This window comes from Acomys russatus, chromosome 27, assembly GCF_903995435.1.
Source record: "Acomys russatus chromosome 27, mAcoRus1.1, whole genome shotgun sequence".
Classification (NCBI taxonomy): domain Eukaryota; kingdom Metazoa; phylum Chordata; class Mammalia; order Rodentia; family Muridae; genus Acomys; species Acomys russatus.
The window spans coordinates 25838951-25846355 of record NC_067163.1 but is presented as its reverse complement, the minus strand read 5'-3'; positions in this window follow the sequence as shown (position 1 = coordinate 25846355).

The window sequence follows — 7405 nt, the reverse complement described above, 5'->3', positions numbered from 1 at the left end:
CCCCAAAGCAACACAAGCTGGTCTGTCACAGAAATACCCCCACTCTGAATACCAATTTAGGGTTGCTATTGCTATGATGAAACACTGTGACCAAGAGCAAGATGGACAGGAAAGGGTTTACTTGGCTTACAGTTTCACACTGTAGTCTATCGCTAAAGAAATTCTGGCCGGGCACTCAAGTAGGGCTAAAACCTGGAGGCAGGAGCTGATGCAGAGGCCATTGAGGGGGGCTGCTTACTGGCTTGCTCCTCATCAGTTGCTCAGCCTGCATCCTTGTAGAACCCAGGACCACCGGCCAAAGGATGACCTTAACCACAATGGGTGGGGTGTTCTCACTGATTAAGATATTCTACAGGCTTGCCTACAGTCAGATGACTCTAGACTGTGTCAAGCTGACATAAAACTAGCCAGCATAGGTGGATAACAAACACTGACAGATAAGAAAGCAAATCGGGCCACACAAGGCTATCTGAGTCTTTAGAATAATGAAGTACCACTTCAGCTCAGTAGGTAGAGCCAGAAAGACCAGACAGAAATCACACAGCAGAGCTCTAGATCAGAGAAGCTGCCTGCTTTTCCATTCCTTAAGCTTGGTTGGAAAATGTGGACCATGAAGTAGACATCCCATGTTCATCCACTCCAGCCCTACGCCTCCCCATCAGTCTAGGATAGGGCAGGCATTTCGCCGTGTCCCTTGATCCCAATAACGATGGTAAAAAATCTTGTTTATTGAGCACGTATGTTATGTTGAGTGCACACATGCATAGCTCCGTGATTCTGTAAATGTCACTGTGAAGACCTTTCTCACGGCCCTGAGATCTGAAATCCATTGATGTTACTAAGCCGAGACTGCGCACCAAAGAAGATGCATCGAGATTCAGGAACACTCACTGAACGAGCCCATGCATCTCCTGACCACTACTGTCACTGTCATGGCCTCTCAGCCATGCCAGGCGTTCGTTCCCAGCATCACCAAAGCAAGATCCCAAATAACATCACTTCTCTTAGAATGTGGAGGTGACGTGGTGTAGCTCTTTCCCTTAAGGGCTGATACCTTTGTGGCACCTGGGCCCAGAGTCTAAAATGGTCTCCGCAGATGCACTTCCTTTTGTACTTTCATCACTATCCTGCTAATACCTCTAGCTTGTATCAAGTTGGCATAAAACTGGCCAGCACAGCATAATATCAGAATTACCTTCTACAACAGTTCAAGGGGTTGGGTGGGTGGCTCGATGCATGAGACAAACATGAGGAACAAAGTGAGTTCAGGTGCCCTGCTGGAGATTCTAATGGGATGCTCAGGCCCTAAACCGGCACGGCTGCTGAGGGAAACAGTTCGGCTCCTCAAGAAGTTAAACTCAGGATTTCCTTATGATCCAGCAAGTCTGTGCTTCTGAATGAATCAAAATGACTTGAACAAAGGGTCTTGGGCTGGCTCCTGGGCACATGTTTGGGTACTATGTTCATTACTTTCATATCACTGTGACCAAATGCCTCTCAGAAGGAATTCCAGGGAACAGGGACTTATTTTGGCCCATGATCCAAAGAGTCTACTGTGAGAGGGGAGGAATGGCAGCTGGCCTGGCCAGGCTAAGTGACAGGAATAGACTCTGGCAGTCACACTCAGTGGCCTAGCATGACCCCAGTCCCTAAAATTTCTATAGTTTCCTGGAATGATACATCAGCTGGGGACCAAGTGTAGAAACACAGGAGCCTGTGAAGGACATTTTAGACTCAAACCATAAAAAAATAGCATCATTAACAGAGAGAGAGAGAGAGAGAGACAGACAGACAGACAGAGACAGAGAGACAGAGAGACAGACACAGACAGAGAGAGAGACAGAGAGAGACAGTCAGAGACAGACAGAGAGACAGAGAGAGAGAGAAAGAGAAAGCACCAAGTATTTATCACCAGGCAAATGGATAAAGAAAGTATGATGTCTGTAATAGAATATTATTCTGCCTGGGAAAAGGAAAGGAACACATTGCTGCATACATGATTCTTGAAGATGCCATTTAGGCAAAATAAACAAGTCACAGAAGGACGAGCATTATGGCTTATGATGTCCATGAAGTGCCTAGAAGAGACAGAAGGCAGAACAGAGACCACAGGGACGAGAGGAGGGGTCAAGGGGCGCGTACTCTTTAGAAGTGTAGTTTATGCTAAGGACAGCAAAAGGTTTGCATGAAGATACACAGCATTTAAATGTATCTAATAGCAACAAGTGGTATACTCACAAATTCCTAAAATGATAAACACTGTATTAGACATGTTTTACCACAATGTAAAAAAAAGTATACTCACGTGCCCACCTCCCTCACTATATTACAACTTTTCCAAATATCCAAGTTGACTCTTTTTAATATTTTTAATCCAAAGCATTGAACCCAAAACATTTAGACCACAACAAACAGTATCACATACAAAACGTAGTGAAACTGATTTTAAACTTCACACACACACACACACACACACACACACACACACACACACACACACAGTGATATTAGATACATTCAAATGCTGTCTATCTTTACACAAATTTTTTGCTATCCTTAGCATAAAGTATACTTTTCAAGAGTAACTCCCCTTGACAAAGGCTCAGGACACACCATGGCTTCCAAAAATCCTCTTCCCTTTCTGTGTAGACTTAATAGAGCCAGTAAGGACAGTGGAAATCAATTGGATTATCAACACTCATCTAAGATGAGAGATACAAGGGTACTGTGAGCTAGAAGAAGAACTGCCACTTGGGAATCAAATTCACAGGTCTCTGTAAACTTTGATCTTGAAGAGTGACTGGGGCCACTCGATAGTTCTGTAAGAAGCTGTGCATCGAGAACCTCTGACCTCCAACAGGTGTCGGCTGTCTCCAGCCACCCGGCCTGCTGGGTTACTGTTGCTCTGCTGGACAGAAGCCCTAGAAAACCACTACAAGTAGCACTGGAAAACAAAGCCTAAACACCAACATCACACAAGAGTGTCACAGGAAGAAAAGAGAAACAGGAGACCTGAGCCTCACAATACAATAGCCTTGTAGCTCTCCTTTTACACAGTTGTCCACAACACGATCGATTTCCACCTTCCTCGTGGCCTCTATTAGTCCACACTAAAGGGGAAGAGGACTTTGGAAACCACAGGGTACCCCCTCTCCTCCCGAGCCTTTGTTCTGAACGCTAGAAACCCACAATCACTCATCTAGACCCCACACGGCCTTGGTTCTTTATCACAGGGAAAGGCTCCGCTCAATTTGGACTGTGTGAGAGGTCAGACCTGGTGTGTTTGTGAAGTCGACTTTAAAGCAGGGTTTCCATTTCCAGCAAATTCGAACTGAGAACTTGAGTCATGAACCTTCCTCCTCCCCCTCCCTCCTCCCCCTCCCCTTCCTTCCTCCACTCTCCTCCTCTCTCTTCTCTCCTAGTCTTTGAGAAATAATGGTGTCTGTGGAATAACAAAAGGCAGTGAACTTTGTTCACACTCACCATCACTCGGTCATATAAACCAGGGTGGGCTACTTAACCTGGAGAGTTTGGACCAACGGCCCGGAAACTGACCATCGGAGGTGTGAATACCTCCATGTGACAATCAGGTTGTTGGCCATTTCTGCAGAACTGGCAGAGTGATTCTCAAAGTCACTCACTGCCATAGCCTATCTATCATCCCACACTCCCCTCACACTCAGAGGGAAGGCCAAGAGATGGTTCAGGCTGACAGTGAGGAGTCCTTTGAGATGCTGGGGATTTTCAGCAATTCTCCTCAGTGGGGGCAAGATTAAAAGTCCTCCTCTATGACTCACCTACCTCAGACTTGTTACAGGAAAGAGATGTGGAAGAGAGAGTGCGAGGAAGAATCTGCGTGCTGGTTGGGAAGACTATAGTTCCACCCATTCTGCTTTGCTAAAAGGCTGTGCTGAGCTTCACCAAAGGCAGGGCACGACAAGGAAGGGCTACAATGGAAGCCAGCCATGTAACAGAGGCTTCAGAGAAGCCATGGTTCCCATGCGTCAGAAGAGCGCCCAGCCGAAGGGAACTGACTTTGGCGAGGACTGAAATAAAGAAAAGACCTCTAAAAAAAAAAAAAAAAAAAAAAAAAAAAAACGGCCCCGTAGAGGCAGGAATGTTAGCAGCAACCACAGACAGACCTGTGGCATCATTGCAAGGGGTTGCGCCCAGTAGGTGTACTCCCAGGTAGCCACAAGAGGGCGCCAAAGGACAAAGAATCAGGCACAGAGAGGAGGGCCTTAGACATAAGAATTTCAGTCTGAACTTTAAAAAAAAAAAAAAATACATCCTCCATTCTTCCCTCTATCTGTGAATCCCAAGTGGGCACACATATTGGGGGGGGGGGGGTTGCGGCAGCGGGGGAAGGAGCTCAGAAGCTAGGTGAGTAAATAAAAAAGAAGTCTCGCTCCTTCCCCAGAATCCGAGTACCTAAACAGGTGTGGGAAAATGCCATCGGACTTCATGGCATCTAAAAGAAAGGCAAAGAATGCTAGTTCTGTAGAAAATAAGAGCAAGATGTCAGAGGAAAGCAAAACAAAACAGGCTGGCCTTTTGCTGCAGTCCCTTAAAACCCAGCTGCACAAGAACCCTTGGAGACAGAGCAGACCTTCACCCACCAAGCTCCTCCTCCAAGGACTTTTTTTTTTTTTTTAACTTTGTCTTACTTAGCTGGAGGTGTGCTGGCTGATGGTGATACTGGTAGAGCTGGTTTTACAGAATGGCCAGGCTCCTGCTGTCCTCAAGATTTGGACGTCTGCCAAGCAAGGAGAGCACAGGAGAAGTCATGTGACACAACCTGGTATAAGAGAAGAGACCAGGTAGATATGGGCTGAGTGTGTTGCATTCAAGGATGCCCAGGCAATCATAGCTACTGCTGAGTGTGTGTGTGTGTGTGTGTGTGTGTGTGTGTGTGTGTGTGTGTGTGTGTGTGTGGTGTGCATGTGTGTGTGCGTCTGTCTGTGGTTTATGCATACAAACCAAAAACCAAAACCCAAACATCTCAACTTATCATGAGATATCAAATTCACGCAAATATTTATACCTAGAATCGAAAACTCGGCTTATAATGATATATATGGCTTTAGGGTGTTTATCGTGACAGGAATCGAAATACGAAATACTAAACTCCAATCCCTCCTCTCTTAAGGTGGGTTGTCTTATGAGTCACATACAAATGACTTCAGAGTTGGTTCCTGTCCCAGTGGCTCATCTGTCTGTTGGGATCATAATGCCAAAAAGGACCTTCGTCAGATCCTCACTGCCACCCAGCTGGAGACGTGAAAGACCCTTAAGGAAAAATAATGAAGACTAAATTGAAGGTCTTACTCAACATTCTAAGATGCCAACAGTGCTTTTTGCCTCATGCAAAAGAGCAAGCTTTGGTGTCCTATTTATGTAAGCCTACCCACTCCAGAAAGGTATCATAATAAGACCATCCACCAAACAAGGAAAGACGGCAAAATTATTTAAGAACCCAGTCCAGAGAGCCACGGCTCTAGCTGGAAGCAGTCTCTGCGAGGCCTCTTTTTTTTTTTTTTTTTTTTTACCAAGTAGTGATTTGGTGATGGTAAGAGACAAATTGTTTGTGAGTCACCAAAAGCTTTCAGTAATGTGGAACTTTGTTTGGAAATCAAAACTGACATGAATATTTTCTTACAACAGTGGCTCCATTAAATGGAAGGAGGAGTCGCTGTGGAGTTGACACATCTCTTAAACAAGTTAGGTGTAGTTCATTCAACATAGGTTCATAACTGGACTATTGTATGCCCCAGGTAGGTGCTGCAATTTAAAAAAAAAAAAAAAAAAAAAGGAACTTTGGCATTTTTGTTTCTACTTTTAAAAGTTTTGCATTTTTCTTTATCTCTGAAAATTCCATGCATGTTTACAATGAAATGTGATCTTATCTGACCCTCCTTTCTTTTCTCCCTCCAACATTTCCTATGGCTCCCACTAACACACTCTTTTGCAGCTTCCTTTTTTTTTTTTGTTTGTTTGTTTTTTGTTGTTGTTGTTGTTTTGTTTGTTTGTTTGTTACCTACTAGGTCAAGTTTGGACTGCTCATGTGTGAATGAGTATAGGACCACCCACTGCAACATGGGAAACCAACTAGTGACCACACTCCAGAAGAAAAAAAGAAATGATTGTCCCTCTGCCAGCAATTATCCCCAGTCAGTAGGTCCTCAGGCAGGGTTGAGGCCTGGAGATCATCCACTTCAGAAAATTTGGTTGACTGGATCTTGTTGCAGTCTTGCGGAAGTAACCATACCTGTTAGGAGGTCATGCTCGAAATAGCAGAAGTCATTCCCAGCACCTGTTCCCATTGTTTGACTTTTATTCTTGCTCTATGTCCCCTTTCACTGTGTTCTCAGAGACTTGAGGGTGGTGATGAGGTTGGTACAGATGCCCCAATTAGGCTGCTGGCTCAATATCTTAGTCTCAAGTCTTTGACCAGTTACATGTCTCTGCGTTCACTGCTGCCCACAGCAAAGAAAAACTTATCTGACCAAGGTTAAGAGAAGCACAGGTCTATGGCTATGAACAGAAATGTTTACAATTTGACAGTATAATTTAGAAAAATAGTCATAACAGATTCTACTCTACAGCCTATGACCTGCCCAAGCAAGGCTTTTGGCCATAATTACAGGGCCAAACATAAAATTTCTTCTTGTGGAATAGGCCTCACATCCAATCAGCCATAACAGTTGTACCGCTATTGTCCACTAGTATGTGAATGCTGCCTGGCAGGTTGGTGTTGAGCTGAGGGAGGTCTATTGCTGGGTGCGATCACCGACCTCTTTCCCCCAGCAGCTGCCTGGCCCCTTCCTCCCATCACTGTGGAAGTTGGCCACCAGGGAGTAAGAAAGTTTTCCACAATATTTTTAGTCCTATGGTAGGTATTTGCTCATATTTCCATGTCAAGCTGTGGTCATGAAGCTATGGCTAATGTCATTTCCTGAGGGCTTTGAGGTGGCATTTGTGGGCCAGAGCCCATTTCCTCTCTCTCCCTGCATCCTACATCTATAGGTGGTACCCACAGCTGCTAGGTAACCATTTATACAAAGGCAGAACTCGTTGTCTGAAGATGGCAAGGGAAAAGGTCACCCAGTCTGCTGCTGCTCACTAAGGAGAAGATGGGAAAACGATATTGGAACAGAAAATAAAAATGTGTGAACTACAGGAACAGAAAATAAAAAATGCATGAACTACAAGATATAGTTTTAAAGGTTAAAGTGGAGCAAAAGAAACAAGGGGAATGACAGGCTTACATGCTTGAAGAAAAAAAAAAAAAACAAAAACAAAACTACACAGTGTGGCAGTTGGTTCCTTTTTATTTTCAAGTGATTGACCTGACATTGTGACATTCTGTTCTCTTTTACTTTAGATACTAGAGCAGCACATTCAG